This window comes from Ambystoma mexicanum, chromosome 6p, assembly GCF_040938575.1.
Source record: "Ambystoma mexicanum isolate Mex_15411 chromosome 6p, UKY_AmexF1_1, whole genome shotgun sequence".
Taxonomy (NCBI): domain Eukaryota; kingdom Metazoa; phylum Chordata; class Amphibia; order Caudata; family Ambystomatidae; genus Ambystoma; species Ambystoma mexicanum.
In genome coordinates this window covers 27,305,854-27,330,721 of record NC_090935.1, presented here as the reverse complement: position 1 = coordinate 27,330,721, position 24,868 = coordinate 27,305,854, and the positions used below count along the sequence as shown (strand labels likewise).

Below are 24,868 nucleotides of genomic sequence, written 5' to 3'. Positions count from 1 at the left end.
GCACTCATATGCAATCCCTCTATGTGCCTCAATATCAATGAGTCTTATTACTGTTTCCTCGTGCCTCCTAACCCTCTCTATCCCCGTCCTCATACTCTTTTCACTGCACTTCTATGCAATCCTTCTGTGTGCCTCAATATCAATGAGTCTTATTATTGTATCCTCGTGCCTCCTAACCCTCTCTATCCCTCATACTCTTCTCACTGCACTCGTATGCAATCCCTCTATGTGCCTCAATATCAATGAGTCTTATTACTGTATCCTCGTGCCTCCTAACCCTCTCTATCCCCTCCCTCATACTCATCTCACTCCACCCATTACATGCAATCCCTCTAAGTGCCTCAATATGAATGAGTCGTATTACTGTATCCTCGTGCCTCCTAACTCTCTCTATCCCCTCCCTCATACTCTTCACACTGCACTCATAATATGCATTCCTTCAAAGTGCCTCAATATTAATGAATCCTGTCACTGTATCCTCATGCCATCTAACCCTCCTGTATTCCCTCCCTCAGACCCTTCTCACTGCCCTCATAATATGCAATCCCCCTAAGTGCCTCAATATTTATGAATACTACTGTTACTCTAGCCTCATGTCATCTAACCTCCTGTTTCGCCTCACACCTTCTGTTTCTTAATGCGTTGTTGCTTCTCACATAGCTCTGGCCAATATAAAACCAAATACACACATACACCAGTGATGGTTTTAAATTCCTCAAAGTATCAAGGAAATCGAGGTCAGCCGTACATTGTGCGACATTACATATTTTGCATTCTTTCATTGTACACAAAGATTCTGGAAGTGGTCTATGAAGCTGACAAATTTCCATTACTCATCACAAAGGTTCACTCGCCATAGTTTGGGCAGACAGGGGCATCTCCTCCACGATTACACACCAGCTGGATCTGGGAACGGTCCCAGTTGATCTCGCGGATATAGAACGTTGGCCTGTCCATTCCGGTGTATTGCCGACACAGGTCTGCGTATTGTCGACAAGTAGAGCCATCATGGCCTCCAAATTTCACATATAGAAGACTTATTATTTCTCGCTGCTGGGATACAATGGTCTGACCGGGTGCGAGGACAGCTTGATCCTAAAGAAGAGAAGAGAAGAGATTGATGCATTTGGGGTGTGGTAAGTCAGACACAGTTGATGGACCAGAGGACATTGTTGAACAAGTTACTTTATTATTTAACTTAAAGAAAACGTACTCTGAGCCCTATTTATACGATGAATTCCCTAAACTAGAAAACAATAAACCTCTGCTCGTCAGGATGTCTTTACAAAAAGAAACTCTGTCCAAAGCTATGAAGAAAGAAAGAAAGAAAGAAAGAAAGAAAGAAAGAAAGAAAGAAAGAAAGAAAGAAAGAAAGAAAGAAAGAAAGAAAGAGAAAAAGAAAAAGAAAGAAAGAAAAAAGAAAGAAAGAAAGAAAGAAAGAAAAAAAAGAAAGAAAGAAAAAAGAAAGAAAGAAAAAAAAGAAAGAAAGAAAGAAAGAAAGAAAGAAAGAAAGAGAAAAAGAAAGAAAGAAAAAAGAAAGAAAGAAAGAAAGAAAGAAAGAAAGACTAAGTCTCAACTTAGCCTAAGGGTTACTCTCCCTTCCCTTGGAAGATTGGTGGTGGCTGGTTTTCAGACCCCTACCCACAATATTCTTGCAGTCTCTTTGACCTCATGGTGTCATAGATTGTTCCCAACAAAAATCTAGTTAAAATAGAAAGATATGTCTTGTGGCTTTGTCAGGTACTCAAAGATTCCTAATTATCCCTTTGGTGGGGTTGTCGTCTCCTGACTCGGGTGAATTGAGGGTTACAACCAAATAAACACAGTCCAGTTTGCAGTGTTGCTCTAGGACTGGACATCTTTGTTGTGTTAGATAGGTTGTGGACCTGTTCTGGCCAGTTGGTTTTGTATCGCCTTTCATCCCCTATTGGGATCTCAGCTACAGGTGGGCTATGATCTTGTTCTGCCCAATGTATATGCATCTATCACCCCTGTGTGGAATGTTCCATTTCTCAGCCCCTGGAGGGCGATGGGCTCCTTCAGCCCAGCTTGGTTTCTCTGTTCCATCCCCTCGCGGGGTCCTCTGTTTATCAGCCCCGGGTGGGCTATGGGCTCTGTCATCTTGGTATCTCCTTTTCATTCCCGCATGAGGCCTTTGGTTTCTCAGATCTACTCGGGTTTTGTTTCTCTCTTTTACCCCCTTACAGGGTCTACAGTTTCTCTGTCATAGGTGGGATATGGGCTAGGTCAACCCTATTTGGTACCTCACTCTGATCCCCTTGCAAGGTCTTCGGTTTATGAGCCACAGGTGGACTGTGGGTTTGTTCAGCCCAGCTCGATGTCTCCTTTTCACCCTCTCGTGGGGTCTTTGGGTTCTCAGCAGCCAGCTCTCTATAGACTCAGTCAGCCCAGCTTTGTATCACTTTTATCGGTCTCCAACCAATCCACCACGTTAGCCGCATACCTTCTTTCCAGCGGTAGAACTCGGTACTGGCATCTGCGGATTCGCTGCCTTTTTTCCTCTTTGGTATTCGAGGTCTGCGTTTCGGTACCTCCCCCTCCCATTCTGAAGTTTGGTGGCTCTGTGTCTGGACACCGGTACTTCGGGATGTTTCTCTGCTTGTTTTCTGCCTCAGAGGCCTCCTTCGGCTTGGGGTCCATGCTTTCCTCCAAGCGGGAGCACACATCGCACAGCACTCTGTCTTCGTCAACTGCGTACTCTGGGTGGCCATTCATTCTTCGGCAGAGGGACTGACTCGCTCCACTGCTTCTCTTTCCGGGACAGGGATTAGCATTCTCCGGCAGAGTCACTCTTCGTCAGCTGACTTCTTCCTGGCTTTAACTTCCTCTCTGGACCACAGAAGAGAAGTCTGTTGGTCATTGGCCTTTTGGACAGGTGATATTGAGTATAGGCCAGTTACCAAGTCATCCACCTTAAAGGGGTCCTGTACGTTGGTAACATCTTCAGTTCCCATATAACCAATAAACATTGGTGTCTTGGAAGGGAAGGGAGGTGAGATGGAGTCCCGGATTGGGCATTCCTTGTCCCTGGTGGAATCCTGCTTGCCCTGACCCCTGAGGAGGTTATTACGTAGCAGGCACACCTCTCTAGTCCCAAAGGGGGTGGTTCCCCCTTGGGGAAAATGGATGAATTTCCTGGATTTGTCACAGGGGATTTTTGCGCCTTCTTCATTCAAAAGAATTGTTTTATAGGGGACTGTTAATATGGATTTCTAGAATCTGGCCTGGTGCACAGATTTTAGGATGCTACCCCAGTTATGGAGAAAAAGGAGCTATGAGAGTTTAGCCAAAACCCAATCAAGGTAGCAATGGAGCACAGTTAAGGCTCAGTCTGAGGAGAATGTGAGAGTAGTTATGGGCCGGCAATGATTGCTCACAATATAATACAAAATAAGCCAATTTAGACAGGTAGTATTAAAAATAAAGTTATTCATTTAGGCCTTAACACACACTGAAAAATGAAATTAGCAGGTAGTAACATCACACAATACTCTCATACAAATATATATAATCATCATTGGATTCCCTTATTAGACATCTGCAAATAACTTCTCAAGCAAAGCTGGCAAGTACTGCAAATGCAATACAATTACGTGAAACAGTAACATGTTCAATATCCTAACTTTAGAATTCCAAACCCTAAGATGAATGGGGTCTTGTGCCCAAAAGTCACAGGGTTCAACACAATGTTTCTCACCAGAATGTGTTCCCTGTAGAAAGAATGCAATGGGCTTGGGGGGATGATTATTTTCAAACTAATTAAAAGTTCAATAACAATTTACCCAAGGATAGGTGAGGGTTCTCCTCTCTTCCAGACTCAAGACTAACCCAGGTGCAGGATACCCAACCCAGGTTCGATGACCAAAGTTAAGTGGAGGGGAGAAAGGGGAAAAAAGCACTTGTTCCTAATGTTAGCCTATGGAGGACAGGGGGTGGGGGTTAAGGCACACTGATGCTTACGTAACCCCCCCATCCCTTGACTCTGATTATTCCAGGTGACTTTGTGGTTCATCTGGGGGTTGCTGGGAGCTTGATATTCTGCACTTTGTTGTGGTGAGAGGTGCCAGGAAATGCGGGTTCGAGGTTTCTTTCAGTCGGGTGCAACTGCAAGATCCGACCTCTGTTAGTGAAGAAATGCAGAAAACACTAAGGCAGACCTCTTCAGGACAGTTCACAGGATGTGTCACGCCACTTACCTGGACACCGGGGTCCTCTGCTCCGACTCGCTCTCCTCCCTCTTGGCGGATCTACCCGCGCTTCCGCTTGCGGGGATCCGCCATGGGGAGAGCTTCTGGGGTTCCCGTCGGGAGTCCTCTGCGCATGCGCGGGAGACCACGGTCTCGATTCCGCGCATGCGCAGTTGATTGGGCTCTCTCCTCAGCAAGGGCTCGCGTTCCGAGCCTCGCTTTGGATGTGCCGGCACCCAGTAACGAGGCGGCTTGCGTTTCAAGCCTCTCTTGGGTGCCGGCCATCCTATAAAGCGAGCCTCGATCAGGAGCAAGTCGCGTCTCAACGCGGTTTGTCCTGATCGTGGTCACGCTCGTTACGCTACTTACCTGTTCTAGCTCTGCTCAGTCTCCAGCTTCAGCCTGCATCCTTCCCTGGGTTTCTTGCCCCTGCAGCCTTTCTGGTCCTTCTCCCTTTAGGGTCTTGGGGATCCTGTTGGGCTTCTGAGTTCTCCCTGGGGATCTGTTTAGTTTTCCCTGGGTTCCCCTTCTCAGTCCTTCCAGTCCTGTTCCGGGGTTGGTTTCCCAGTCCTGTTCCTGGTTTGGTTTCCCAGTCCTGTTCCTGGTTTGGTTTCCCAGTTCAGTTCCTGGGTTGGGTTCCCAGTCCTGTTCTGGGGGTCAGGTTCCCACACTCTGCCTGAGTCATCGCCTGTTTCCTTTGAAGCATTGAGTCTCCCAGCTGCTTTCAGTCGGATCTACCATCTGCCTGCGATCCCTGTTCCTCCAGTGTTTGCGGAAGTTCGACTCTACCACCAACTACGGACTTCGCAGTCTTTGGACTTACTACATCTGCCTCTCCTGTCAGTGCTTGCACTGTCCTGTCGCCACGCAAATCAGGAGAGTGCGTCCCGTGGCGTTGGGAGTAGGTCCATCTTCCACCCTGTTTAAACCTAGGGTGGCGGAGAGGCCGGTTCCTCGCGTCATACGCTCATCGTCAGTCTGGCTGCCACGTCAAGATCTTCTTCCAAGTCTTCAGGTACGCTTCACTCACGAGATACGCAGCTTAACAGGATGGAGGAAGGGGAGTTCCAGCCACGATCACTGTTTGCAGGTGAACATGCTACAGGATTTAGGAACCTGTGTGGTGTTTACACAGCAGTAACTTATCAACACACAACACGTAAACTGGGATGCCATAGCACAAGGCCAAATACCTGATCTCCTGTTGTGTCAGGATAGAACCATCTAGAGTGCCAGTTCTGATTTGTTATTCTCACAGAATCAAAATGTGCATATAGGAGATCCTCTCCTTATATCTCTCACTGCGGCACAAACTGAGTCTAGATCAGAAACCCCCAGTCATGTGAGAAATATCGAATTGGGAACTCTGAGCTGCTACAACAAAACACGTGCCAAAAATGCACTGTATCCCCTATACCGTAGGCGATACTGGAACTGAACACTGACTTGGGTACTCCAAGCCGTAGCAAGGACTGGAACTCTGGTCTGTCTGAAATGTCTAAATACCTAAAAATACCTTGGAACGGAACTGCAGACTTGGATGTGTCATCTAGGCAGTTTGCGAAACAACACGCTCTGCTTCTCCTTCCATTCTTTAATGAATGAAGGAGATGCAGCACTGTTTGCGCACTCGTCTCAACGTGGTTCTCAGACCGGAACTAGAGCGCACCTCATACTTATGTACGGGATGCTCGGTGGCCATTTTGGGTACGAAGCCTCACAACTAGAAGTGCTGTTATCATGGTGGCCATATTGGAAAGGGGATCACAACATGATGCATACAATCATACGCATGGAGACCCTCCCCAGAACTGGCTAAGCTACCCTTCTGTCCAATTAAGGGAACAAATGCTTCCAGGCACCTTGGTACTGACGTGTCCACGTTGGTTGCCATAGGCAACCAGAAATAGGGGCACAGTCCAAGGGCAAATCATAACAACACGTCCCTCTCTAGATTCCCCCCACCGGGGAACATCTTGGTACCTGAATCAGGTTTAACAAGATGTGAGCCATTAAACAAACACAACAGATGAGGCGCATTAACATCACAAGCCCAAACCAGTGACCTCACCTCTGGCCCATAACCCTTTGAAGTATTACAGTGAACCCCAGACCCATCTAGCATCTAGAATCTGAATGATTTCGTAGACTTCATTTGTGCCAACTGCAGTCGTTTTGGGAGGGGTACAATCCAGATAATTCTGAGAATGGATCACCTGTTTGAGCAGAGAGATATGAAAGACGGGATGGATTTTATATGTTTGTGGCAAGGTGAGCCAAAGTGAAACAGGATTAATCACCCTACTGATAAGAAAAGTGCCTATATAGCGTGGTTTGACTTTATGAACACAAGAGGGAATGTGTTTCTTGCAAGTAGACAACCAGACCCGATCCCCCATCTGGTATAAAGGTCTCTGTTTTCTTTTTCTATCGCAAACCGTTTGTAAGCTCCCTGTGCGTGTTACAAATGCTTTTTGGCACGAGCCAGTCCCTCCTGGAGATTTCTCATCAGAGCAGTGGCCTAGTGAACTGAAGTGCCTGAATTTGGGTGAAACCCATAGGAAACATGGAAAGGGGTATCTGTATCACATTGTTATAAACATACTCGGCTAAAAAGAACAACGAAACCCAATCTCCTGAATACTCTGAGATGTAACAAAGGAGGTACTGCCCCAATGTTTGATTAGCTCTTTCCGTTTGACCATCACAAGGCGTGTAGTTGGCTTTTCGGTTAGGATAACCAAAGACATCCTGCCTTATACAATAACCCATTCATTTCGGGACATTCAGAGGAAGCCATCAGAAAGTTATCCTTCTCCTTGGCAGATTAGAGGAGTCTGAGTCTTTTGATCCATGTAGGAAGAGAATGCTGGAGGGCTGAAATAATCTTATCAGGGATAACGGACGGGAGTACTACTTCTCGTTGTACTAGTTAATTGAACATCTTGGACAATGAATCAGCTTTAGTGTTCAATTGGATGGGTTTATAGGTCACTGTAAAATCAAAATGGGCAAAGAAGTGAATCCAGCAGTTTTGCCACTGATTCATAGTGTTGGGAAGGAGCTAGCGCCTTCCTGCACCCCTCAAGCACTTTACAATTAGGCAAGCCTTCTCTAAGCAATATAGCACTGAGAAAGCTTTTCTCATGCAAAAATAATCACACACAGACGTGGCCAGCCACTAAATTAAATAGTTAGTATTTAAATATAAGGTGCAAATAAATATTTAGCTGAATACATTTGTAAAACTGTTAAATTGTTGTTAGCTTTTCTCAGAGCACGGTAAAGAGTTCTTTGCCAAAGAGAATGCAACCTGTGCTAAAAATAGACTACAGGCATTGCGTGGGGCCAGGATAGCTCTGGCAGAGCACATGAAGGGACTGAGCAGCTGTTTCTTGTCCATCAAAAGCCCATGTATACTAAGAATAGGAGTGTAGATGCTTAATGCACGACAAACAGCGTTATGGAAAACCAAGGTTTTTAAGCAGAATTACTGGACCAGATAAAATATGAGAATATGAGTGAAGCGTGAAGAGTACGGCGGGAAGGTGTGTTTATATATAAATGTTTATAATATAGCAAATGATGATAAACAGGAGTTACAATGTATTCCTGCAGAGGCAGCAGTATGCTAAGTAGATTGTAACTTGGCCATGCAAGAATGAAGACTGCAGCGTCCCTTGCAAGGCAAGAAAGACAGTTTTGGATGAGCTATGCCAGTATCCAGTTACCAAGTTGAACAGTATATAAAGGCGCCTGCTTTCCATCAGTCTGGAGGAACCGGCCACGGAATAAGGACAGAAAGCTGGTTGGGGCGCAGTGTCCTTGGCCCCCATCCTCATTTTTGTTCAGATCAAATTTGTTATACTTTCAAGATGACTCTTGGCCTTAATTCCCTAGAGAGATGAACTTTAATCTGGTGTGAGCGTGATTAAGGAGTACCCTGTATACTTAAGGGATACGCCTGTAATTTGGGCAACCTTTCAGTGGTGGCGACCCAACGTGACCTTAGTTTTTTTACCCCCATACTTTGCGAAGCCCCATGCCAGTCAGCCACGCCCATCTATAGTGATCAGACCCCTAAATCAAAAAACCCATGTTTCCTGAGTGACTTTAGTAGAAGCCATTTTTTTAAAAAATCCTTTTTGCTCAATGAAGCAGGGCGTGGCTCCAGAAAGACAGGCCAGCATGGGGACTTTGTAACGGAGGAAAAACTCAAGTGAACAACGCCCACTCTTGCAAGTGATAACAAAATGGGAACATGTATGTATGATATGGTGATGTGAATGATGTATGAGGTCAATGGAATAGATGGAATAGGACTTTTGGTCAAGTATTATGGAATAGGAATTTTTGGTGATGTGTTAAGAAATAGATTGGATAGGATTTCAGGTGATGTGTTAAGGAGTAGATTGGTTAGGAGGTGGGTTATTTATTGAAACGATCACATATTTCTGTTTTTCTACTTTTTGATAATGGAGAAAGGGAACCTCAGCATATAAAAGACTGGGAGGTAAGGGATCCTCAGCGTATACAAGACTGAGATGAAAGGGATCCTCAGCATATACAAGACTGAGATGAAAGGGATCCTCAGCATATACAAGACTGAGATGAAAGGGATCCTCAGCGTATACAAGACTGAGATGAAAGGGATCCTCAGCGTATACAAGACTGAGATGAAAGGGATCCTCAGCGTATACAAGACTGAGATGAAAGGGATCCTCAGCGTATACAAGACTGAGATGAAAGGGATCCTCAGCATATACAAGACTGAGATGAAAGGGATCCTCAGCGTATACAAGACTGAGATGAAAGGGATCCTCAGTGTATAAAATACTGAGATGAAAAGGATCCTCAGTGTATAAAAGACTGAGATGAAAGGGACCCACAGCATATAAAAGACTGGGAGGTAATGGATCCTCAGCCATAACAGTTTGAGACGGTAGTGCCACACATTATTCTTTTATGATGAAAAAAGCAATAGGTGGTTTTACAAAGGATATAAGGAAAAACAGTAGTGGCTCGGTATAAGGAATGGGCCTGGATTTTAGTCTATTATCTATGTATATTTTCTCTTGCTGTTTTTTGTGGTAAAAAGGAAGGAAGGTGGATGAGTCGCAGGATGTGTCGGTATGTGTGAAATCAAAGTGGGAAAAGTTGGAAATCAAAGTGGAAAGAGTATAAGAGGGGTGGGGAAAAAGTTAGTTGATCTGTATTTTTGTGTAAACAAATAGCTGCATGTGCAGCATAGCAGCAGGGTTTAAGTTAAGCATTAAGGACTAGCGCAATATTATGGGGGAAGAGACCCCCAATAAAACATATGCATAGGGTTCTGCCACTGTATTGTGACAGAATAAATAAACAATTGATAGTAGAAACAAAGGAAGGGGGATGTCCTGCTCCTGGCCAGAGCAGGGCTCCCATAACAGAAACATGCTAAAATGTCCATCTTATTACCAGAAAAATATAAAGGAAATAAGTTCCAAAAAAGAAAAGAGATTTTAAATCGCTGGCAATTAGTTGAGAGTATGGGAAGATCAGGAAGGTGAAAAAGAGATCCAATGTAAGGGGATATACCCTGTAAAGCCTAAACCTGCAGTAGGGTGTACAAACCCAGTCTATAAGCCTCCAGTGGTAGAGAGAGTGTCAACGTAATTATCAGGATTAGCAACTAGGAGGGGGGACTCAAGAGCTTTTTGCACCTCCATGTAACCCATCCACAAGCACTAATATGCCCGTAGCTTTGTTGTACCCTGAGGGTGCACAAGTAGACATAGACAACAAGTGAAGAGCATTGCGGGAAAGGTTGGTCAGGTTATAAGAACCTGAAGAAGTATCACCAGAAATAAGGAAACCGGGACAGAAAATAGGGGATTAGAATTCAGGAGATTTTTTGTTTAGATTTAAACCTGAAAAACATGATGGGCAGAAGGTATGGAGGGTCCTGGGACAAGACGTAGAACAAGCCAGGGAAAATGAGTGGGAAGATCAAGGTGGTAGAAATAATGAAGAGGCAGGGCAAGAAGGAGATCAAGGAGAGGAGGTGATAAAACCCGTCCCTGCCACAAGAGGCAGAGAGGAGGGACAGGCCAAGAAATAGACCAGATTTAATGGTGGTAGTTCAAGATCAGAAGAATACTAAAGGGGTAGAAAACAAAATAGATATGCAGATGCCTCTAGTACATAAAGGAGTAGGGATAACGCAGTATGCGCCATGGCCTCAAAGGGACAAAATAATTTGATTATAGCTCTCCCCCAGCTTATAGACGGAGCTAGTAAATGGATCAATGAATTTGAAAAACAAACAGTAGGGGTAGTCTTAGCACTAGGAGATTTTAAGAGTCTACTGGTCACCATAGTTGGGGACCAGGCTGGGGACATATGGGGAAGGGCTGGGGTAAGTCTTGCAGATAATGGACATGATGGAGCAGCCTTTTATGATGTAAGGGCAAGGGTATGGGCTGCCCTACGAAGGATGTACCCAGATACCCCTGACTTACATTCTTTAATGCAGTGGACAATGGGTGATGATGAGGACGCAGTTAGGTTTATTCTTAAGTTACAGGAAATGTGGAGAGTTGAGACAGTACCATGTTTCTATTTTATTGTAAAGAGGGGACTACCAAAAGAGGTCTAGAAGGCACATGGGAATTGAAGCCAAATAGTCCACAATTGTAACAGAATCAAGGAGCAGGACAGGGAGACAGTCCAGAAGCGGCAAACTGACGAGGAAAAACTAGTGGAAAAGAAACTAAATAAGGTTGTCGTCCAAGCACCGGTGATGGCACCGGCTCAGGGAGAAAGGAAAGGAGATACTCAACAAATTGGGAATGCCACAATTGCGGCACTATAGGGTGAAGGGGGACAAGGACAATGGGATGGGGGGACAGTACCCCAACTCACAGTGCCAGTATGAAGTAGCACCAAGGGGAGGATGAGGATTTCGAGGAGCAAGAGGCTTTGGGAGGATATGGCCACAGGGAGGAGGATTGGGAACATCCCAGTACTGGCTTTGCAGGAAATGGTGGAATTTCGCAAGGGAGTGCAGGAACGGGCCTGGGATGAGATTTAATTATGGGCCATCACCTCCAGGGCAGGGATTCCAAGGACCTCAAGGAATGGAGCAGCAGCAATTTGTGCCAGGGGGTCAAAATCAGTTCCCTTATGGGGCTGACAGGTAAAGGCAACATGGGCAACAACTACAGAGGTGTGAGGGAACACAGTTTAACAGGATGGCAGGGGGAACAGGCGCCCCATTCCAAGGAGTGGCAATGACGGGCGGCCCTTTTTCATTCCCCAGGACAAATGCATATTATTTTATTTTATTGTTTATGGTTTTACAACCTTTACAATTATTCTTTCAAATCATACAGAACAAAAACAATATCTCACATAATACACTTAAATCATAAACAAAAACAATAGGCACATAATAAAGACAAGATAACATCTCAACATAATATAGTTTTTCAAAATACAGAACTATAAATAAAACATCAACATCACAGATAACAGAAAACATATCTTAATCGTTACTTGCAAATCACTATATCCTAAATAACTAAAAAAAACTTAAAATTCCATCTGTGCAACTTGGTAGTCATATAAAATCAACAGTTTATTTCCTATTTCCTTTAGTCTAATCACTTTTACTAAAACCAATAACATAAGTGCAAAAATCTTATAAGAATTGTAACCTTGAGAAACGCTATGGGTCACAACTCTCTTATATGAAGCGATCTTACTCTGAACATCTAGATTCTTCATCGGATAAAATTAATAGCTTTTCAGACAATTCTCTTTCAAGAATTAGTAAAAAATGTGTTAGACAAATGATGAGGCTTTGATTTGTACCTGCCATACATCTTTGCCAAAGAGACTCTCTGCTTAGGCTAGATACTGTGTAGAGCTGTGTACCAAATATATGAGTTCTAGTGGATTCAAAATAAGAACAGTAGACTGTGAGATGTTTCAGTGTTTCAATGGTGCTATTCCTATTACAGAATCTGCATTGACCATTATTTGGTTTATTATTGTCTCGTTTCCACGACATCAGTTTCTCATCAGAAAGTAACTGATTCAAGCGAAATCTCAAATACTTCTTCCTCGCTTGATCACAAGGAAAGATGACCTGGTACTTAGGTCGATAGCCCCACTGCCTCGTAAATTTTGCATATTCACGAAAGGATTGGTATTCATTAATTTTCTTGATCAACAGGCACCAATGGTATCTACAATATTTAAGTTTGCAGGAAGGCAAACCCAGTACCAGATCATCCTGAGTGATCATGGCGCTAGATAACAACTCCTCCATCTTGTTCCTAAATTTTAGAAAGGAGGGAGGGTGTCCTTTCTTTATCATATTTGCAAGATCTTCATAAAGGGAATCGTTAGGGGGAGCTAGCGTTTTTCCATAGTGCATAAGTAGTCGCCAATGCCACTTCGCCGATAATGGAATAAGCCTAGGTCATGACACACAATAGCATTCGGGGTGGAATTAGCCAAGCACAATACAGTTTTCAACATTTTACCTTGGATCACGTCAAGAGTTTGTTCCACATCATACAAGCATATATCTAGGGAGTACAATAGAATTGGTTCGATCTTTTGTGCGTAACATTTCATAGTAGGAATCATTAAGTATTTCCCCAATCGATGGTAAATCATTTTCATCTGCATTGTCAGCATTTTTGCCTTATTAGACAAAATTGTCTTCCACCTCTCACTGAAATATGAGCTTGCAAGATGATAGCCTAAATAGCAATACCATTCAGACCCCATTAGAATTTAATAGCTTTTTTTTTACCTTCAATGAACGTGACTATGAAGGATTTTTTTAGATTCATCTCTAGATTGTGGTTACTGGCAAAAGAATGAAACAATGCCAGTTTTGTCTGTATCCCAAAAGGGTTCCTATCAAAAAATAACAAATCATCTGCAAAACTCAGCCAATTAATCACAATTGCCCCTAGTTTGACAGGAAAAATAATGGCATCCTTCCATTGCTCGTCCAAATCTAATAAGTATAAATTAAATAGGACCGCAGCAAGATTGCATCCCTGTTTGAGGCCGATTTCGGTGGGAATAATATCGGTAAATGCCCCCTTTTTTGTCAAACGAATTCGATAGGTGGTTTGCTTATGGAGAGCAGCAATGATTGAAATGAGCTGGACCGGAAAACCATATTTAATCATTTCTGCCCATAGTAATTGTCTAATTACAGAATCAAATGCAGCAGTAAGATCCAGGGTCGCCATATATGCCGGCCCTGCCTTATAAGATCTAGTCTGCTGGTATACATGAGCAACGATCGTTGCATTGAGTTGATAGCCCATATGATGACGAAAACCGTCTGATATTTCGATAAAAGGTTGAACTTTATGATATGCTGATTGATATGTTGGAGTAGCAGACTAGTAAAGATCTTAGCTGAAGCATCCATCAGCGCTATCAGCCTATAGTTCGCCGGTTCATTCATAGGACCCTTTTTATAGATTGGGATGATATTGGCCGTACACCAAGAATTCGGAATGTAGCCCAAGGATTAAATAGCATCAAATTTTATTTTGAAGATTCTTGCCCACAAATCCGAGTTAAGTTTAATCAGGCAAGCAGGAATAACATCAGGACCTGGTGCTCGAGACCCTTTGGATTTCCTAATTATTGTAGTTATATCTTCCATCGTCCATGGACAGCCGTAAACAGTAGGCCTAAATATTAAACTATCCCCATAGACACCAAAAGCAATTGACTTGGTAAATTTAGCTCTGATGTACGCCGTCCAGACTAGTGCAGATATTGCCGATTCTCCAATCGACTCAGCCTTATCAAACAGGGTACGCATAGTAGCTCACATCTGTCTGGTATTATTATTTAATAATAGAGTGATTAAATTCTGATTGTCCATGTTAATCAGTTCATGCCTCATCAATTGTAGTTGTCTTTTATAGGTTGTGATGATATGAGCTTTGCTCTCATAAAATTCAATGGTAGTAGGATTACCCTTGCTAAGTTGTCTGAGCAATTGGCGTTTCTCTTTCCTTAGTGCTACTACTTGTGAATTAAACTGATGGCGATGCGAGATCGTAGGCTTAGCGGCCTTGTGATTTCATCAAAAGTGCCATATGGAGTGCAACTCTTATGGAATTCTGAATCTCAGCGATAACACACAAGATTCCACTAGACACATAACTCGTAATAATCAAGGTACCATTTTGAATTTTAGTGGTAACTTCATTACACCTACTAGAGGTCCACTTAATCGGTGCTCCTACGCGATCAAATTCAATGGCAGTTAGCATAGGAATACTACCAAAATTCGTGGTATTCAATCTGAGCTTAGCATTCAAAGCTCCGTAGATTGTGAATTACTATTGGATCAATTAGTTGTAGCAGCCCTGTTGATACAAAAATGTAGTCAATGAGTGACGAACAGTTCCCTCTTGCCCAAGTATACTGGCAGGTTCCCATTTCAAAAGGGACACTTTGTATGTCCCATGAGATAAGGAATTCCAACCACTTTAAACTATTTACATGAGATTTTTTTTCAGATCATGCGTGGAATATTTCCCATTCTTATCTATCACCACACATGTGGAATTAAAATCACCACCAATTATTACATTCAAAGTTAATTTATGCATCAGTACCTGTTCAAAGATAAGGTTCAATTGGTAATTGTTTCAAAAGACACTGTGACCTCATTCCAGTTTAGATTAACAATCAAAAAACCTCGACGCACTGGATCTTTGCATACAATTTCCACCACCAATAAAGCATCATCAGCCCACACAATAGAGGATTATAATCTTAACTGCTTATCAATCAAAACAGCAAGGCCTCCAGCAGGGCGGCCGTGATCTCCTCTTACCGCGGGCTGGTGATATGAATCGAACCCTTCTAAGACTATATCGCCCATGATCATAGTTTCCTGTATCAAACAGATCCCTGGGCGGCTGTCACTAACTAATGACACATTCCATAACCTCAAATTAGAGCTTCCACATGAGTTCCAAGAGAATACATTAATCCCCGGATTTTCATCCTATTTTCCTCTCATTTTTGTATGCGGGGCAGATGGAGTCAACGCCCCCATACTCATCATACCTGTTAGGGAGGCTGCCAAGTTCATAAATTGCTTCAAAACCTCTTCATTAATCAGAGGTTGAGTACCTGCTAAATTAGAGATCTGCGGGGGTTCCGGAACAGTCGCAATGAAAATTTCTGCGAGTTCGCCGGTATTAAAGAGACAGGGATGTAGTCCCAATAATTCCAGATCTTCTCGTTGTGCCCAAATCAATCTTGTGATGATGTGTGACTGATAGCCGCATATCATCCGCGTGGGATTATTGTGTGCCAAACGAACCCAGTAAATGTCATTGCTTCTGATAGTACGCAACGCTGGGATTTCTTGGAAAACCTTCAGCATTGCAGAGCGATTTAGGCTCGTTTTTGCAGAGGTTACTTGCTTGCTTTCCCATCCCATAATAGATGGCATCTCGGGGGTTAGGGACATTACCTCTTTTTTTGCCATATGGTCATGAGAATAAAATTCAGAGTATACCTCATTAGTCCGGCTTTGGGCTTCTGATTTAGACCTATCCAGGCCCGTATTCACATTATTCGTGCCATGCGACAAACCCAGCTCTTCAGCTATATCCCCATCATCAGTGACTAATTTAGATACAAATTCTTTGATGCCACTATTAGAAGGTCTCACCTGGGGGGGCGAGTGATTAATCAATGACCGATCTTGGTCTGCCTGTCCATTTGTAAGTGACATCTTAGATTTGCTTAGAGTAGGTTTATTCGCAACTGTTTTTTTCATGGTTTTATTAGTCCCTGCAACCTTGATTTTATTAGAGGCCTTCTTCATATATAAAGCAGGAAAGAAAATCTGTTTGCTTTTGTTTGGGAGAACAATCGTGCTCTCGTTGAGCACTACCCCCAACCCAAGATCTCTTCCTGTGTGATTGTTATCCTGCGGCTTCCGTACGTCCGAAGGACTCTGTGTTACATCAATATCCAATAAGGCCCTTGACTCTTTACTAAGTTGCAATAGATCAATCCTCTCCTCTTCATGAGACAAGTTCTTGGAATCAACTTTTAGTGAGTCTAAAGTGTCTTTGGATAAAATTTGACTATTCCTTGATTTTAAGTTTTTTGCTTGATTGATCTTACGTTTAGTGGCTCTCAGCAACATTTTTTTCTGTTTCCTTGACAAGACAGGTTCATAAACCTGTTCCTCAACCATTTTCACTTTAAAAGTTCTCAAGTCCTGCTGGCATAACTGTGCCTCATCTTCCAAGTCAGTTAAATTAGTTCGTGCTGAAGGGCTATCTAAAAGTTCTACTTTTTTAAGATTAGGTGTCGATGGCACCGGTGCGGCCATCACCTCAGCACTAGTCATCTGAGCACCCAACAGTTGTTCACTCGGATTGACCTTTATTATACTGACTAGTATCTGTTGTATGGCCGCTGGATTAGCGGATACCATCTCAGTTAGCTGTTTGATTTCTGCTGCAGCTGACGTATCATTTTTGTTAGGATCACAAGCAGCGACTGCTGCAAAGGTAGTCACTGCATTGGGTCCCAATCGTGGGTCAGCTGGAGTTTGGGAAGCTTTATTGCTCAATGGGGGGCTCTCCCTTTGTTTACCACTAGAGAGGACCGCAACAGCCTCACAAGTAAACAATAACCCCTCTATTCTGTTGACCTTTGTAAGAAGCTCTGTTAACATACTGTGTGAGTATCCAAGTTGGACGTGGGTATGTTCATGTCCTTTATAAAGTAGATTAAGGATCCTGGACAATACCGGAAACTCAGCTCCAATATCAGAGGACTCAATTAGGTTATGTTCTACTTCACCTTCTAGATCAGACAAGGTTAAATGTGGTTCAACAGGGGAAGGTACCATCACCGGAATAAATCCAGACTCCATAGGAATCACTTCAGGGGGAATTTCTACTTCTGAAGGTGAACTGGTATCTGAACTTTTGAATTCCTTATTCACCTCGTTATTAACAATTAGATCATCGAAAAAAGTGTGCACCTGGGCCTTCATGCTGAGTACCTCGTCAGGATCAATATGCACATATACATCCTCCATGCAGTACTTATTAGCTTTAATTGGGGTGGAGGGCCCTCTAGAAAAATGCATCCTCCTATCCAGCAGTGCCTCAATTGCTGTAGCAATTTAAAGACATCAGAGAATCTGGGTTTTCGTGCTAATGACACCCATTTTCATTAATAGGTCACCATTCCGGTATTCTCCTAGGCCCGCACCCATGACCCCATTTTCACAATCATGGTTCATTGTCGAACCATGACTCAGAGTTGTTCTTGGGAATGCTTTCCACTGATATCTCATTTCTAGGCTCTTGTTCAGCCATCTCGGGTGGCGTTATTTGGCAGATCATATCCCCCTGGGTTTCTACACACACAGACGTTCCCACCTTATTAGATAAGTTATTCTCCTCGCTCTCAGAATCCACCATTTCCTCATTACCTGCCTGTGTTCCCCTGGGACCATTTACAACATTGCTCATATTAACGTGGCTTTTTCGCCCGCCTCGGAGACCATTCACCATGATAAATCAGCAAGCAGTTTGCATAAGTAAGTCTCAGTCAGCCAAATCAACCCACCTTACTTTCCAGCAACCAGCCCACCGCACACCGCACAGTGAACAGTAAACAGTACTTCCTCGTACTTCCCACGGTGCGCGCGCGAGTGCGCTGGCTGCTGGGAATAAGTAGGAGGTAGCCAGAGAAAATGGGCGTCTCAATTTGCAAGGGCAGAGCGCAACCAAACAGTCCTTAAGTAAAAGGAGACAAAAGAAAGAAAACAACCATTCAATATACTGGAGTTTCCGTCGGCATACACGCTGACTTAATGTTGTGATCACAGTGTACACAGCGTACACGTGCTTCCCGCGTGCACGATGGAGACACTTAGCGTACACACTATGCTGTGAACACAGTGTACACAATGTACATGCGCTTCCCGCGTGCACAATGGAGACACCAAGCGTACACGCTATGCGCATACAGATAATTGAAAGTCACCTTTTTCAATGCCACTAGATCAGGCAATCCACAGTGTTCACTAAACAGACTTCCTCCGGCTGAAATGTCAGTTTAGATCACGTAGCTTCGTATGAGCAAGGAATGCTCAATAACACTTCCAAGCAATTCCAGTCAGCACAGCACGCCAGTAAACAGTACTTCCTCGTACTTCCCACGGTGCGCGCGCGAGTGCGCTGGCTGCTGGGAATAAGTAGGAGGTAGCCAGAGAAAATGGGCGTCTCAATTCGCAAGGGCGGAGCCCAACCAAACAGTCCTTTTTCAATGCCACTAGATCAGGCAATCCATGGTGTTCACTAAAAAGACTTCCTCCGGCCGAAATGTCAGTTTAGATCACATAGCTTCGTATGAGCAAGGAATGCTCAATAACACTTCCAAGCAATTCCAGTCAGCACGGCACGCCAGTAAACAGTACTTCCTGGTACTTCCCACGGTGCGCGCAGAATGCATATTCTGATTAGGACAGCCCACAGAGAGCACTCGCATGTCCAATCCTATTGATAACCGTTAACCCGGAAGAGGGGCATTTGGTGGATGAGGAAATGGGAAACAGGCAATTTATATTTATGGTAGATTCAGGTGCAACTAAGTCATGCATTATGGAGGGGAACTTTCCATTATCTGGTAAAACTCTTTGCATGCAGGGGGCTAGTTCTATGGTTCCATACACTGAGGAGCTTGATATAAAAGTGGGTGGGGAGGTAGTACAAGCTACCTTGTTATATTCAGAGTGTTCTCCTTTGAACCTGTTGGGTAGGGATCTGTCAGTACAATAAATGTAACTATATCATTAACAGATCAAGGGGTAGAGTGTTCCACTCTAGGGACGTGTGTAGCTCAAGCAATGATAATCATCAATTCAATGGCAAGGGAGTCAGTAGTCCATGGGGTTCCTATGGTCCCAGATATGTGTTTCTATTGTAATTAAAGTTATTAGTAAAAGCAGTGCCTCCAATTGCGACAACATGTTGGCAAGTGCATACAAATTTTATTTTCCGACCCATGGTGGCAACCGAGTTGGTGGCAGGGACAATATTGTCATTAGATTTACAAGGACTAGTAGTGTCAGAAAAAGAGTAGTCCTGATTGGAACAGACCAGGAGGGATGCGAGTGGTGCACATTGTTATGTATAGACCCGACAGTATAATTAAAGAAAATGACTGATGAGTTATTTGAGGAAAATAAGCAAAATGGGGAGATTATTTTGGGGATCTGCATCCCCTGTGATATCATGGTGCAGTATAGGGAGGTACAGCGCCCCCTGATGGCAGTGGCAACTCAAATGTTTTTATTTTTTGAGGAGGGCATGCCATATGTGCCAGCATAATTATGGACTGTTAATCCACATGATGATGGATTACTGAGAGATGGGACCCCAGTACAGATTACATTGATGTCCAGTATGTGGATGATCAGTTGTTATGTAGTGAAAATGAACATCAGTGCAGGAGGGATTCTGTTGCATTATTGCAATTGCTGGCTCTCAAAGGCTACAAGGCAGATACAAAGAAGCTACAATACTGTCAATTTGAAGGATTATACTTGGGACTACTAATTTTTGCAATGCCCCTAGGCCCAGTACTGTGAAGGAAATGAAGTCACATTTTGGACTCATGTAATTATTGTAGGGCATGGATCCTAGAGTACGCAGTCTATACAAGGCCACTGTTACAAAGTCTGAAGAAATGACTAGACAATTTGAAGACTTAAGCTATTTGCACAGCCCCTGTTTTAGCAACTCCGGATTATATACAGGAGTTTTATTTATTTTCCCACTCGGATGAACGGCTCATGCATTGGCGGACGGAGACATATTATATGTTGATGGGTCATAAATAATTGACCAGGGGACGGGACGGAAGCACACAGGGCCGGTAGTGGCATGCGGCAAATGGGGGTAGAAATAGTGACCACCCCTGTAGAAAGTGAGACCACAGTTCCATACACAGCATTGCCCATATTACAACTGGACCATTATTATCTGGGGAACTGATCAGCCTCAGGTTTAAAGGTCCATATGAGGTGGTGTTCTGTACTCCTCTCGCCATCCGAATGAAGGAAGTTGATATTGGGTGCATCTCTCGGATGTCCGAAAAGCACCTGAGACAAGGCAAAGTTCAGTAAGGGCATAGCAAAGGAAGAGACATTTTTGAGGATCCATGACAGGGTGGTATGCAGTGGCACACACATTATTTTTTCTTTTTTCTTTATTTGTTGATTTTTTTCATTTTGTATTGTTTTTTTCTTTATTATCTTTTATATCTCTTTTCAATTTTTCAATTTTTTGAAGGTCCAGTACCCAGTCGGCCCTGGTGGAAAAAGGGTCCCTCTCACTCCCTCCCCCTCTCCCTGGCCTCTCCCTTCGCTCCCTCCTGTCCTCCCTCTCCTCCCATATCCCATAGGGCTCAATGGGAATGGGGAAGGAGCAAATAACGGTACCGCTATTAGCGGTACCGTTATTTGTCCTGAAGTCCCTCAGCGGGTCCCTTCCTTAACGTGTGGTCTGGCCACAGGTTAAGGACGGGACCCACTGAGGGACCTCGTAGTATGGCGCTAAGGGATTACTGGCACCGATGCCCTTACCGGTGCCGGTAATCCCTTAGCGCCATCCGTTTAATGAGGCCCTATCTGTGCACAAATATGGTCCCAACACATCACAAGGCTGACATGGATTGCAACAATGAAGAAGCCAGTGTGAATAAATAGAGCCAAAAACGCTGAACTTTATTTTAGCAATGAAGGAAAAGTTCCTGATGGCGCAAACTCACAGTGCAACCACACTCTTGTGATCCCTGATATGATGAAGGTACGGCCGTGGGTTTGTGGCCAACAAGACTACTTGCATCACACACTCTCATGGAGGGGCAAGCGTTCACTTGCCACCCGGCACTCAGTGCTACTAGTAATCCTGGAAGAACACCTGAAGGGAGAAGAAATGCCTGTTGAGGTGCCAACAGCCACTCTAGTACTTAAAGAAGCAGAAAGAAGCTTGCAGATCACACAAGAATTTGGTATGCTACAAGAGAAAGGACGATGTCAACGGCAGGGAAGAAAGAAGAGATCAAACTGACTCAAGAGACTGTTCTGCACTACTCAGAGGAATACCTGAAAAGTACTGACTTTTTAGCTCTGCAGAGACTTTCTTTTCATCTTTTTTGGCTCCTGGGGTACAAGTAGCTGCTGCATTTTTATACCCCCGGAGGATGCAGAGAATAGGTCACTATCCCACGTCATCAAGGCAGTGCACAATATAGGTGTTCAAATGAAGAAAGAAGGTGGAGTTCAGAACATGGATTGGCTATCGCTTGCCTTTGATTGGGTCCCGTTATGGTTGGGGGCATCAGTAAAACTACTGGTGCCTCTGATCGTGTTCTTCTTGGTTCTCTTCTGTACGTGCCAGTTGGGGCTCCGGTGATGTGTTTATAGTCCCTAATAGTGCAAAGATGATGGTATCAATTGGGGGATATAAAACAACTTGACATACAATGAAAAGCAAAACTCAAACTAATATTTCTGGGATTGTAGATATGTTGGGTGGGGATGAGTTTGTTACTGTAGAAGTAAAAAAGGGGGAAATGTTGGGGAGGAGCTAGTGCCTTGGATAGCACCTTCCTGCACCCCTCAAGCACTTTACAATTAGGGAAGACTTCTCTAAGCACTATATCACTGAGAAAGCTTTTTTAATGCAAAGATAATCACACACAGGAGTGGCCAGCCACTAAATGAAAATAGTTAGTATTTGCAAATAACTATTTAGCTGAATACATTTGTAAAACTGTTAAATTGTAGTTAGTTTTTCTCAGAGCACGGTAAAGAGTTCTGTGCCAAAAAGAATGCAGCCTGTGCTAAAAATAGACTGAAGGCATTGCGTGGGACGTGGCTAGCTCTGCCAGAGCACAAGTAACAGACTGAGCAGCTGTTTCCTGTCAATCAAAAGCCCCTGTATACTATGAATAGGAGTGTAGATGCTTAATGCACAACATACAATATTATGGAAAAACATGGTTTTTAAGCAGAATTACTGGACCAGATAAAATATGAGAATATGAGTGAAGCATGAAGAGTACGACGGGAAGGTGTGTTTATATATAAAAGTTTATAATATAGCAAATGATGATAAACAGGAGTTAGAATGGATTCCTGCAGAGGCAGCTGTATTCTAAGTAGTCTGTAACCTGGCCATGCAAGAAGGAAGACTGCAGAATCCCTTGTAAGGCAAGAAAGACAGTTTTGGATGAGCTATGCCAGTATCCAGTACCCAGTAAGCAAGTTGAACAGTATATAAAGGTGCCTGCAGAGTCCTTTGCGCCCCATCCTCATTTTTGTACAGATTATATTTGTTATCCATGCAAGATGACTCATAGCCTTAATTCCCTAGAGGGATGAACTTTAATCTGGTGTGAGCGTGATGAAGGGGTACCCGTATACTTCAAGGGTACCCCTGTAAGTTGGGCTACCTTTCAATAGCTCTGGACGTTTTTAGGAAATCCAAGTTTCGATGATCCGTAATGATGTTAATGGGATGTCTTGCTTTCTCCAGCAGATGTTGCCATGTCAAAAAAGCCTCCTTGATGGCTAACAGTTCCTTCTTTTCCAAAGATACTGTAATTTCTTATGGACGAAGACAGGCGTTTTGAATGATAGGCAAGGGGATGCATGACTAAGGTGGTTGGATACTTTTGCAGGAGTAGTGCACCTACGGCATGATCGGATGTGTCAGCTTCCATGGCGTAAGGCTGACTGGGATCTGGTAGATGTATTATCGGGGTTGTTGCAAACAGTTTTTTACGCTGTTGGAACACCATCTGGGTCTCAGAGGGCTATATGTACACATTCACTTTTTTCAAAAGACGCGTCAGTGGTAGCAATAAGGAAGAATACTGAGGAATAAGGCATCAATAAAAGTTGGCAAACATAGGAACCTTAGAAGTTCCTTGATATGTCTGGGTTCTAGCAACTCCAAGAGGGGGTTTATCTTCTTTCGGTCCATCTCTATTCCAGCTGGCTCATTATGTAGCCTAGGTAGGCTTTATGATCCTGGTGAAAGCTGGATTTGGAAAGTTTGGCATACAACTGATTCTTTAGGAGATGATGTAGTACTGCCCTGACTTGAATTACATGTTCAGAATAGGTTGCAGAATAAACCAGGATTTCATCCAGTTATATGACTAAGTATACATCGAGAATATCTCGAAAAAAGTAATTTAGAAAATACTGAAAGGCAGCAGGGGCATTACAGAGGCCAAAGGGCATCACCATATGTCTGAAACAAGTGCAGAAAGCCGTCTCCACTCATCCACAGGGAAGACCCTTACCAGGTTGTAGGCCCCTCGTAGATCTCATTTGGTATACAGATGACTATACCCCGCTTGGTCTAAGAGCGTCTGAAAAAGTGGCAGAGGATAACGTTTTTTTTACAGTGATCACGTTCAATTGGCAGTAATCTACACAGGGCTGCAATTTGTCATCGTCCTTTTTAAGAATGAAGAATATTGGCAAATGTGGATTGCCGAATGAAGCCTTTTTGTAGGTTCTCATCCATGTACTTCTTGAGAATCAGATTTTCTCATTCGGATAAGGCATATGTTCGTCCGAATGGTATCTGGGCTCCAGGTATTAAATCAATTCGGCAATCATAAGGCTGGTGAGGAGGATGCTTGTTTGCATTTCTTGTATCAAAGATGGCTATGTAGGCTCTGTATTCTTTGGGTATTTTAGGTTCAGATGTTTTCTCTTCTACCTTTTTCTGTATCGCTGGACTGCACTTGGGTCCTGGGATGTGTACCAATTCAATGGCGTGAGAAAGTTCTATTGACGAGGGGGAACGGAATTGAAGCGTATGGTGTGTCCAGTCTATGAGTGGATTGGTGTGTTGCAACCAGGGAATACCTAGGTTCAATTAAAAGTGCAGGGTGGTTATAACATCAAAGGAAAAAAGTTCCTGGTGTATATAAGCACAAGACAGAGTAAGAGGAATTGTTTGGTGGGTTATGGGTTCATAAATGAGGAAAGAACCGTAAATAGAGAATACATTTTCAGGATGGGTTTCTTACACAATGGTATGTGCTGTTGTTGAGCAAAGACTGAATCAATAAAGTTCACGGTGACGCCACTATCAAGAAGAACATAGAATGTGCCGCACTGCTGGGTTTGGGATCGCTAGAGGACTCGTAAATACAGGTGGGGTGCCTGGTTGAGTACAGAGAGGGACCTATTACATGAAAGTTGTTTTGGGGAGCACATCAAAGACTTCCTTTTATTCAATGAGCTTGTTTGTTTCCCTACAGAAAGGGCCCCGTTTAGGACAGAAACGCACTGAATGCCTGATATCTCCACAGTATAAACATAAATTCATCTTCCTACATCTTTCTTTTTCTTCACTACCCAAAGGCCCCAGGGTACCCCTGATTTGCATGGGTTCACAGAGCTGCCAGAAGCACGGAAACTGCTCTCCTGTACATCCGTGAAGACCTGCTCTCCAACTTTGACTCTAACACTCCCTCTGTCCTCATCCTACTCGAGCACTCCTCTGCCTTCAACACAGTCAACCATATCACCCTGCTCAATTGTATCCGTG

General features: G+C 43.6%; 1 long non-coding RNA gene across 1 annotated transcript in view; it reads right to left on the bottom strand.

Annotated features, from left to right (window-relative positions):
* Positions 1–833: 833 nt before the first annotated feature.
* Positions 834–24,868, bottom strand: part of LOC138510866 (uncharacterized) — a 97,947-nt gene continuing 73,912 nt past the window's right edge. The window contains exon 3 of the long non-coding RNA XR_011280437.1: positions 834–1,095. This is a non-coding gene — a long non-coding RNA (uncharacterized lncRNA). The remainder of the gene's footprint in view (positions 1,096–24,868) is intronic.